Raw genomic sequence first — 12315 nt, 5'->3', positions numbered from 1 at the left:
ATATTTCAAATCCCGTTTATATTCTCATTCGGTTGCATTCCTGAATGGTTGAAGGAAACTAAATGGGAGCAAATTAGTAAAACTGACCATAATTATTGCTAACTGCAACTTAACTTTGGTGATGGAGTGTGTGGGTAACATCTAAAGAGGAGTGGTGATTTTACAATGAGGATGATGCATGGAGTTCAAGTTATAAAACACATTTTACTGATGGACTAAACTTGGAGTCGCTGGCTGTACAATAAAGCCATTCTTTTAAAATACAGAATGCTGCTGCTAATTTGTGTCAATGATTTTGCACGCACTGCATTTGTGATCACAATGAAATGAAATGAATCTTGCTATAGTCCGAGAGGTCGAAAGGCTGCTCTTTCACTAGAGAGAGAGAGAGAGAGAGAGATGACTGGTAGGATTACAGCCATACCACTTAAAGAATGAATGCTTCCCAATGTGGAAAGACAAAATACTATTTTCAGATGTTCAATAAGGCACTAGATGAGGTCAAAGAGCTAGTTGTCTGTTAATCCTCTTCATCAAACTGGTGCATAGTTTGGGAAACCAATGATATCACTACTGATTTTGTTATATATGTGGGACTTTACAAGATGGCCGTATCTTAAATTGTCTCTTTTAACTTAACCTGAAACACAAAGCTCTAGATGGGGCAGAAGATAGTTATATTAAATCTCTGCCTGGAGACAGATCCATGTGCTCTTGGCTGCTGTGGGAAAGAAACCCAAACCAAAACCTATTGGAAATACAAGTGACAGTTTTCATGCCTTGACACAGTGGAGGGACAGCAGCTTCTAGGAGATACAAACTAAAAGAGAGACATAAAGAAGATCCTGTTGTGTGGAAACAGGATGTTAGTAAGAATCAGGGTTTCTTTTGTTCGAAGGGTGGGTTTAGAACAGTTAGGACATTTGGATATACAAAGAACAAGGGAATCACTGAGATGTGACTTATTGACCCAAGTCAAATACAAGAGACTTTGACTAGTGGACTGAATGTCGAAAAATTGGAAGTTGCAACTTGGCAAGGCAGAGAGAAGACATTCTCTTGTGAAACTGAGAAGAACATAAAGTTTAGCCTTTCTAACAAATACATGAATTCATCCATATATCATTGTAATTATTTTTAATCAGCCAGCACCTATGGCATACTTCCAGGCAGGCAGGACTTGAACTGTTGAAATCTGGATTTTCAGGCCCAGAAATAGAGATACTGCCATTGTGAGACAAGACAATATAGATATTTTAATCAATATGTGCACATCTTGAGAGAAGATGAGACTTCAATCCATCCCTCTGAATCAGAGGTAGGGACATCACAACTGCACAACACAAAGCTTCCTTGTGATGTTATACATTTTAAAAATCTGCCTGAAATGCAGTACAGTGTGAAATGAACTGTAAAACAGTTAGTTATTGCAAATGTACCTTTATTCTGTTTGGATGTATTTCTTAACTGTAAGCACTGTTTGCTTGAGAATAAGGAGAACAAAACCGTACAAGAACAGGCCCTTCAGCCCTCCAAGCCTGTGCTTACACATTTAGGCCTTCCATACTGAAACTGTCTTCACTTAAAGGATCCATATCCCTTCCCATTCATGTATTGTCCAGGTGCTTCTTGGATGCTGCTATTGTGTCTGCTTCCACCACCTCCTCTGGCAGCATGTTCCAGACACTCATCATCATTTATGTGAAAAACGTGCCTCTCACACCTCTTTTAAACTTCTCCCCTCGTACTTTGATCTGTGTCCCCTAGTAACGACCCATCACCTTGGGGAAAAAAGATGCATACCTTCCACTCTATCCATGCCATTCACAGTCTTATAGACTTCTAACAAGTTGCTCCTCACACTCCTGCACTCCAGTGAAAATGAAACCAGTGTACCCAGCCTTTCTGCATAGTTAAAATCCACCGTTCTGGTAAACCTTTTCTGTACTCTCTCCAAAGCATCCACATCCTTCTGGTAGCGTGGTGATCAGAACTGTGCGCAATATTCCAAGTGTAGCCAAACTAAAGTTCTCATAAAGCTGCAGCATATCTTGTCTATAATTATACTCAATGCTGCTTCCAATGAAGGCAAGCATAACATAAGCCTTTTTTACTACCTTATCTAGCTGCGCTGCCACCTTTGGTGATCTGGAGAGCTGTACACCCAGATCTCTCTGCATAGCAATACGCATAAGCATTCTGTCATACACTGTATAATTTCCACTTGTACTTGACTTGCTAAATATATCACCTCATATTTGTCCGCATTAAACTTCATCTGCCATTTTTCTGCCCCTGCCTCCAACTGATCAAATCCTACTGTATTCCCTGACAATCTTCCTCACTATCAGCAGCTCCACCAATCTTTGTGTTGTTGGCAAACTTACTAATTAGACCAGCTACATTTTCCTCGAAATCATGCTGTAGATTACAAACAGCGGAGATCCTAGCATTGATCCCTGTGGAACGCTCTCAGCCCTCCATTCTGAAAAGCATCCTTCCACCACTACCCTCAGCCTCCTATGGCTAAGCTAGTTCTATATCTATCTTGCCACCTTACTCCTGATACCATGTGATTTTGCCTTTTTTACTGGGACAAAACGCTTTACTGTTGTCCATGTGGACAACATCAACCACTTATCCTTCAATCAGCTTTGTCACCACCTCAAAAAATCCAAACGAGTTAGTGAGGCACAATCCCCTCCACCCCCCTCCCCGACCACTCCCCTCCCCCCCACCCCCACAAAACCACGTTGTCTATCACTAATAAGTCCATTTGCCTCTGAATGCACATAGATCTTGTCCCTGAGAATCTTTTCCAATAATTTCCCTACCACCGATGTGATACTCACAGGCCTGTAACTTCCAGGATTGTCCCTACTACCCTTCTTAAATAGTGGGACAACATTGGCTATTCTTCAGTCCCCTGGGACTTCACCTGTGGCCAAAGAGGATACAAAATGCTCCAGCAATTTGTTCTCTTGCCACCCTCAATATTCTGGGATAGATCCCACTAGGAACTGGGGACATATCTACCTTAATACTTTCTAAGACACACAACATTTCTTCCTTCCCTGAGATCATCCTCCACTAATTCCTTGTCGCTGGTTCATTGGGGACTTCACCTAACTTTTCTAGCTCTACACAGGTTCCCTCCTTTGTTCTTCAGTGGACCAACCCTTTCCCTGGTTACCCTCTTGTTCTTAAATATGTATAAAAAGCCTTGGGATTCTCCTTAATCCTGTTTGCTAATGACTTTTCATGATCTCTTTTAACCCTTCTAATTCCTTGTTTAAGTTCTTTCCTACTTTCCTTATATACTTCACAGGTTTCGGCTTCTCATCCTCCTAGACCTTTTGTATGCTTCCTTTTTCTTTCTAAGGTCACAACATTCCTGGGAATCTCAGGCTCACCTAACTTGCCATACCTATCCTTCATTCTCAAAGGTAGATGCCGCTCCTGAACTCTTCACAACTGCCGTTTGAAACACCCCCAGATATCAGATGTTGATTTACCCTCAAACGACCGCCTCCCATCAAAGTTCTCCAGTCCCTGCCTAATATGGTTGTAGTTCACCTTCCTCCAATTTAACACATTCACCCAAAGACTGCTGTTATCCCTATCCATGAGTATCTTAAAACATAGTCGCTACTCCCAAACTGCTCCTCCACTGAAACTTCATTCATCTAGCCGGGCTCATTTACTAAAACCAGGTCCAGTAATAACCACTTCCCTGGTTGGACTGTTTCAATATTGCGGCAAGAATCCCTCCTGAATCATTCTTACACATTCCGCCCCATCCAAACCCCCAGAGTGAGTCCCAGTCAAACAGGGAAGTTAAAATCAACCACCACAACATCCCTGCTATTTTTACATCTTTCCAAAATCTGTCTGGATATTCTCTCCTCTATCACCTGCTGGCTGTTGGGCAGCCTGTATTGTGATCTCGCCTTTCCTATTCCTGAGTTCTACTCACATTGCCCTGCTGCATGAGTCCTCTGATGTATCCTCACTCAGTACAGCTGTGAGATACTCCTTTATCAGTAATGCAACCCCCCCCCCCCCACTCTTTTACCTCCCTTTCTATGACACCTGAAACATCTAAAGCCTGAATCATTTTTAGTGCATTTGTTATAGTAAAAAGACTTAAAATGGAAAATCTTTTCAATCATAGAATTCCTACAGTTTAGAAGCAGGCCCTCCAGCCAACAGCCTGAAGTCACTCCGCATTTCCCATGGCTGACACACCTAGCCTGCAAAGCCCTAGACACATTGAGCAGTTTAGCATGGCCAATCCACCTAACCTGCACATCACTGGGCGGAAACCAGGTGAAACCCACGCAGACAAAGTGTTACGACATGGAGTAAACCTTCCTGCTTAATTTAAACTGGCAACACAAAAAAGATTTATCCCGTGCAGTAATCTGTGAAAATTCAAGAGGCCAAGAACTACTTAAAGTAAAACTTAAGAACTTTATTTCTTAAAGTATAACAGAGAATGATTAACTAACAACTATTTACAACTCCTTCCTCTAACTATCTTTTACCTTCCCCTTCTACAATAAAACCTCCCGATTAAGATTTACAAAACCTCTTATCTCAAAACCAGGCAGCTTTTGGTTCTTCTCTATATTCCGGTCTTCTTTCTTTTTTCTTAGGGATTCTGCTTCACAGGTTACTGATTGATAAAGGTACCTTTAAGAGAGCTATTTTTTGTGCTGGCTTGGCAGTTCTCCTCCCAATTGTTCAATTTTCCCTGGTCTTAAACCCCCAAACCATTGGATTGTGTCAATGGCTTTTAAGATTGCTAATATATTAAATTCAAATTTGATTGGAGTTTGGTTTTTTTGGGGGTATAATTTAAATTAATTAAATTAATTTGAATCTGTTTTTGTCTCCAGGCAATCATCTATCCTAGCTACCCCAGTAGTTGTTACACTATTACACTGTATCTTATTGAGACCACTTGGTGCTGTCACTGCTAGCTTTTAACTCTCTTAAAGGTACAGTACACCCACATCTTCAGAACAACAGGGAGAATGTGCAAATTCCACACAGGCTCCACCTGAGAGTCAAATCGAAGCCATTTTCCTGTGAGGCACTGTGATAACCATTGAGCTACCCTGTTGTGGTTCTGTTCGCCGAGCTGGGAATTTGTGTTGCAGACGTTTCGTCCCCTGTCTATGTGACATCCTCAGTGCTTGGGAGCCTCCTGTGAAGCGCTTCTGTGATCTTTCCTCTGACATTTGTAGGTGTTTGAATCTGTCACTTCCGGTTTTCAGTTCCAGCTGTCTGCTGCAGTGGTCGGTATATTGGGTCCAGATCAATGTGCTTATTTATTGAATCTGTGGATGAGTGCCATGCCTCTAGGAATTCCCTGGCTGTTCTCTGTTTGGCTTGTCCTATAATAGTAGTGTTGTCCCAGTCGAATTCATGTTGCTTGTCATCTGCGTGTGTGGCTACTAAGGATAGCTGGTCGTGTCGTTTCATGGCTAGTTGGTGTTCATGGATGCGGATCGTTAGCTGTCTTCCTGTTTGTTCTATGTAGTGTTTTGTGCAGTCCTTGCATGGGATTTTGTACACTACATTGGTTTTGCTCATTCTGGGTATCGGGTCCTTTGTCCTGGTGAGATATTATCTGAGAGTGGCTGTTGGTTTGTGTGCTGTAATGAGTCCTAGTGGTCGCAGTAGTCTGGCTGTCAGTTTGAAGCAACCGATTCAAACCACTACAAATGCCGGAGGAAAGATCACAGAAGTGCTTCACAGGAGGCTCCCAAGCGCTGAGGATGTCACCTGGACAGGGGACGAAACATCTGCAACACAAATTCCCAGCTCGGCGAACAGGACCACAACAACGAGCACCCGAGCTACAAATCTTCTCACAAACATTGAGCTACCCTTTTCTTCACTTTATGTGCATTGGTTGATAGAAAATTCATTTTATTTAAGGTGAAGGTTTCAACAGAGATTATAACAATATTTATATATAAAATCTAGTAAACTCTAATCAAAAGAAACTTCAAATAGTCAAATAATACTGTATATGAAAGTCCAATATCCCAGTCATCTTTACTACATATTTACTATTGAACAACATATTCTAAACATAAATAATTCAGTTTATATCACATAATGCAAAATCATTTGTATCTACAAAGCAACAGACCGACCAATAGCTTTTAACATGTGTGGCTGAGTCAAACTTCACAATAAATACTCCATGATTGAGACAGAAACTGGTGACTATCATCCAGTGGTATATTTATCTAAGTTTAGAAATATTCTCAAAGAACATCCACTGACTTCTTTTAATTTTACGCTACTGACACCCCTCGCCAGTTTTCTAACTGATATCATTACCAATTATTGGAGATACTTTATATTTATGACAGAAATAATGATTCGTGGATACTTCAGAAAAAAAAACAAGCAAACCACTTTGGCCAGGCTCAAATGACACTAGTGGCTCCATGTCAAGAGTACTACATAGTCCCTTTCCAACATCCTGCAGTTGTGAAAGAACTAAGGTCATTCTGCTATAATATCAATGCAAATTCGCAGTAACGCAACTGACAGATTGGGAACACCGTTTCTAAAGCATGAATATTCAAAAGGTGTTTTGGCTGCAATGCGATTACATTGCCAACACTAAGTGTTGTTCCTAAAGTGCAATTTTTCTATAATACAGGGTTGCACAAGAATGCAACCGTCACATTATGGAAGAACTGACTGTATAGTCATACTACTGCAAGCTTTTCTATTATCATGGTAAAATTTGAGATACACCATTTGAGATCCAGTATTTTCTAATGACACGAATGCTAGGTTAGGGAACACATTATGAATACCATTTAATCTTTTATGGTGAGAGACAGGATGTTGAGGCCCTGTCCAATATTCAGGATAAGCATGTTCAAGCCAATGAGGCTCAAACAGTCTTTGATTGAATAGCAGCCAAAGATGTGGTCTCCCTTATCTAATAGAAACCCATCTTGTTCTGTGATACTGTATACAATAGGGGTGGTCTTGCTACATCAGGGGATTCGCAGCTGGATAGGCCATCATCATCCATCCTTCAATGTAGCAGAACAGCACTATGGCTGTGGGTTGTGAGAGGTGATGGGAATAAGAGAGACTGAAACTATTCAATGGAGTTCAATTGGGATAAGAACTTAGCTGTAAGCCACCCCACTTCCTTCTACCAGCTCATGTAGAGACAGAGTCAGAAACAAAATCCAGCCCAATGTCCCCACCAGTTTCATGGAATAGAACACCCATGTGAACAAATTTCAGCTCCATATGAATAAACGGGCTTTTGTTCCCTTTTTTTGCATTTAAGAATGTATTATGATTTGGAGATGTCGGTGTTGGACTGGGGTGTACAAAGTTAAAAATCACACAACACCAGGTTATAGTCCAACGGGTTTAATTGGAAGCACACTAGCTTTCGGAACGACGCTCCTTCATCAGGTGATAGTCACTATCACCTGATGAAAGAGCGTCGCTCCAAAAGCTAGTGTGCTTCCAATTAAACCTGTTGGACTATAACCTGGTGTTGTGTGATTTTTAAGAATGTATTAGTTATTGAAGTAGCAATAGGTATGCACCTGATCAATGAATTACAGCACTGGATCTGTCTGAGTAGTTAATATATCAAGAAAATGTATGTAAGTGTAATAGTACATAAAAAGCTGATGCATCTTTCCACTAATCAAGCTAAAATGCATAATGCACTTAAATATATTTGAACTGTGCCTTTTATAATTGTTTACTTATTTGATAATTTTATGTCAGACCCATTTTACTGCTTCTCTGTCTGAAAACGATCATAATATTAGCTGTGGCCAGTGATAGCTGTCTGAAATTAGAAGGTTCCAGGTTCACGTCCCATTGCAAGGACTGGAGTGTAAACTCGAAGGTGACACTCCAATGCAGTACCAAGTGGATGCTGCACTGTCAACAAAGCCATCTTTCAGAAGAAGCCTTAAAATAAGGTGTCATCTTCCCTCAGAGATGGGTACTGAAGGTCACATGGCTCTATTATAAAAAGACGTGAATTCTCCACAGTATCATGGCCAATGCTTATTCCTTGAGTGATGCCACAAAAGCCTTTACTTCACTGCTGTTTGTGGCACCTTGTGCACGAATTGTTTTTTCTGCATTACAACAGAGATTACATTTCATAAGTCATTCATTAGCTGGAAAGCGCTTTAGGACATCTTGATGTCACGAAGGAAAGTTTTTCTTTTCTTTAAAATGTTTTAATTTTATTCAGAACACTATTTATTACCTCTAAACAGGAGGTTGCATGGAAGGGTACAAAGGAGTATGTAATCCTGAGATCCATTCAACCCACTATTTTCAAAACAGTCTATCTGAAAATTGTAGAACGACTGAGCATATGAAAACAGATTGGATCATGGCTATTTTTTAAGCACATACAGTTAATTCTGTATTGGGGAGAATAAAAGAGGCAGAGGCAGAAAGAGAGATGGCCTCTATTAAAACAAAATAGAATATACACACTTGGGATGAATTTATTGTCAGGTTCAGCAAGATTGTCGCATCGTAATTCACCCCCATTATAACAGGAATCACATCCTTCCAAAAATGAATGGAAACAAATGACAATCAGTTGTGGCGAGTGAAAACTCTTATGCTAACGTGTGAAGCATTATGTAACAGTCTGCCTGATATCAGATAGTGCCTTGTACTAACACAAGATATAATCATACGTGTATAACCATTGGGAGATAAAATTAATGAGCTACTGTAGAACTGCTTATCTGTCATTTATTATCACACTCAACCTGAATGAATGGCACAGGGATCAAACACACTTCTTAAATAGTAAATAATCAATTGTCAGATTAAAAAACTCCTGCATTCAATTGGTCAAGCATAATTGGTCTCCAGCATCGATGTTGAGTAAGTATGAAATACTGAGTTGTGGAAAAGCCAAAGGACACAAGCATTCTGACATGATGTTTCCAGTGGGTTTTCTCATTCTTAATGTCACTGGAAAAGGTACTATTTTCTTAACAGATGGGTCAGTCAAGAAAACTCCCAACTTGACTTCAGTATTTTCTGGTGCTACAAACAAAAGCTTAATTTACAAGGAATAGATTCAAGCATTATTTCTCAAGGAATAGATATTGCCAAGTATCACATTACCCGTTACTACTAATTAGATGCAGCTTAAAAGAGTAACATCAGGGCCTGTGGTATGCTTGACTGGTTGAAACAATAGTATTGCTATTCATTAGAGCCACCCTACATAGATTTGAATCCTGTTTTCTGCACCTCTTCTCACTCCAGATTTTAAGGTTTTTGTGGTGCAGTTCCTATCTCTGGGTCAGAAGGTTCGAGTTTAAATTCTACCTCTGCTATACATGTCAAACAGGCTGATTTAACAAAGGGTGACGTCAAGTTTAACCACAAAGTTAGCCATCTTACTACATTCATAATGTAGATACTTAAACAGTTACAGACAGTTAAACTACAGGGCACTACTGTCAAGACACAAACAACCCAGTGAGAGAAGACATGGTATAAACAAACAGAGTACCCATCTTTAATTCAATCTTAAGAATATAACAGGCAGGACAAAAAACATCTTTTGGCTGGCAGTAATGAAACAAATGGTCTGATACAACAGTACCTGAGAGATTACACAAATATTTCACTTCTTCAGGAGTGTAATACTCCACTTAAGAAATATTTGAACACTTCTCAACTTTCTAGTGAAAGAAAAGTCTAAATATTAAATGGCCTTAAAACGAAAACACATTCTGAACTTTTTTTTGTATTTTCTTACTTCAGACAGCAAACTACTGTGTGCTCTGTATCCCTAAATACAAATGTAGTACTGGACACCGTCCATGGTCCTTTACTTCAATAACAGTGTACTTGTTGTAGTTATTGGTTGTTTTGTGAAACTGAGGCTGAGGGGTGACCTTATAGAGGTTTACAAAATTATGAGGGGCATGGATAGGGTAAATAGGCAAAGTCCTTTCCCTGGCGTCGGGCAGTCCAGAACTAGAGGGCATAGGTTTCGGGTGAGAGGGGAAAGACATAAAAGAGACCTAAGGGGCAACTTTTTCACACAGAGGGTGGTACGTGCATGGAATGAGCTGCCAGAGGAAGTGGTGGAAGCTGGTACAATTGCAACATTTAAGATGCATTTGGATGGGTATTGGAATAGGAAGGGTTTGGAGGGATATGGGCCGGATGCTGGCAGCTGGGACTAGATTGGGTTGGGATATCTGGTCGGCATGGACGGGTTGGACCGAAGGGTCTGTTTCCATGCTGTACCTTTCTATGACTCTATGACAAGCACTTTCCATTTCATTGGGTCAGAATACATGTACCATACACAGCACTCAATGGTTATTTTCATATCTTTGCACACTTACACAACAAGTAGTGAAATGCTTCACCATCAGATTAACATGGTGCCCACTGGTTAAGCCCATGGAAAAAGTTCTCATTGTCATATTCTTTAAAAAATAAAACAGAAATAGAGCCATTGGTTCAATGGCCTACTTATAGTAAGAAGGATCAAAAGGCTTCAAGGATTTGTGTGCCAAAGGTGAAGGGGGTCACTAAAATCCAACAGACATGAGCTAGCCACTTGATGTCAAAACGAAATTCAAAGTTCTGGTCTCCACTGACTGATAAGGGAGACGCAAAATCCTATGACGGGAAGCTGGGGTATTCAAGCTGGTGACCAGTTTGGTTAAAGTAAAGTTCTTAGCACTGGTTCACCTGTATTCTGCTAAAACAATTCAGTGACTCCTTTTTGAAGGCGCAAAGTAGCTTGCCCATTGTTTCAGATTATGTCTTTCAAACACAGTACAGTTTGAACGCTGCGGAAATGCAACATCACACACTCCTACTGAGACGCCGGGGATCTTGCCTGCCATCTTTACAGCTGGTGACAGACTCACTGATCTGAAGCCAGCAACTCTTGAAAGCAGCAGTGTTATGGAGGGGGCCATGACTGTTGGAGGAAGATCAAGCTGAAGTCCCAGGATTAGGGAGGAGTCAGGACATTACAACAGGGCTGGGGAATTTGTTTTATAGGCTGGGCATCTCAAAAGCATTGGCAGGGGTGATGCCCAACGGGCAACCTGGTGTCAGCTCCCCCACTTAGGCGGTGATTGTCTCTGATCCAGGCTCATCCCACATTCCCCCAAACTGAGCTGGTGATCTGCATGAGTTAAGTAATAGCAATTGGGAACACTTAACAGCAATAGGACCACCTGCAGCCCAGTTAATCCCAGTGTTGAGGGATAAGATTATAAAAAGTGATCCCTCATTAGTCAGTCAAGGAGCTCATCCCGCAGAAAGGTGAGTGTGCACTTTTCTGCCCAAAACTCAGTTCAACGCCCTACCCACCTTCAGGCTTGTCATCTCTGAGAGTAAAAGACTTCATCCCCCATAGATACAACAATGGTGCAGCAAATGAAAATAGACAAGGTACATTAAGAGTGGTCAGCTAGAAATCTGTGACAGCAAAAGATTTTGTGTCTAAATATATACTGAAGTGGCAGAAAGCCAATAATTGGCATGTGGATCTTGTTAAATTCTAAAGGTTATTTTTCAGCAAATAGCCTTTCTGGAATGGCCCTGCGAAAGCATTTTTAATTTACTTCTGTGCTAAATCATGCTCAGTGAATTTAGCTGAAGCAGCGCTACACAAGAGACTCAGAGCAAACAAAAACTGAAAGTGGCAAAGCACAAAATAATGAAAAATCTCATGTAATCCCTGCAGGGTTCAGAAGACAATTATTATGATTTATAAATAAGAATGTGTGTACACATCTCACAATAGATCCTGCACATCTTGGTTGCTGCAGTATTCCATCAGCCAGTAAGTTTCCCTTCATTATGGTACATGGGCTGAATATTACAGGGCTGAGTACATGGTAAATGACTGATTGTTAATTGAGTATTCCTCTATTCTCTGAAGCACATTTAAGCAGGATCGTACATGCTTGTTAAATTTTAATTACTTCTTCGGCTGCATCGTACATTTGATTGAAGAAACTCAGAGATAACTAACCAGCCCTGACATCTCCTTCTCAAAGGAAAAGGAACTGTGGGCGATAACACCTTTGCAAGGTCAGAATTTGATGGTGATGCAACTATAAAAAAAACATAGCACAGCGATTCCGAAAGCTCAAGTCCATTTTGCCTGATCTCAGATCATAACAATAAATTTGAAAAGCATCTATAAAGAAACTAAATTGCCACTCAAGTGCAGTGCTGAAGGAGTGCTACACTATTGGAGATGCTGCGTTTGAGACAGTT

General features: G+C 40.6%; 1 protein-coding gene across 6 annotated transcripts in view; it reads right to left on the bottom strand.

The window, feature by feature from the left end:
* Positions 1–12315, bottom strand: part of LOC122553773 (spectrin beta chain, non-erythrocytic 1-like) — a 269990-nt gene that overhangs the window by 133485 nt on the left and 124190 nt on the right. The window lies entirely within an intron of this gene.

The sequence above is a fragment of the Chiloscyllium plagiosum genome, chromosome 10 (assembly GCF_004010195.1).
Source record: "Chiloscyllium plagiosum isolate BGI_BamShark_2017 chromosome 10, ASM401019v2, whole genome shotgun sequence".
Lineage (NCBI taxonomy): Eukaryota > Metazoa > Chordata > Chondrichthyes > Orectolobiformes > Hemiscylliidae > Chiloscyllium > Chiloscyllium plagiosum.
The sequence above is the reverse complement of the archived record's forward strand: the minus strand, read 5'-3'. Positions and strand labels throughout refer to the sequence as shown.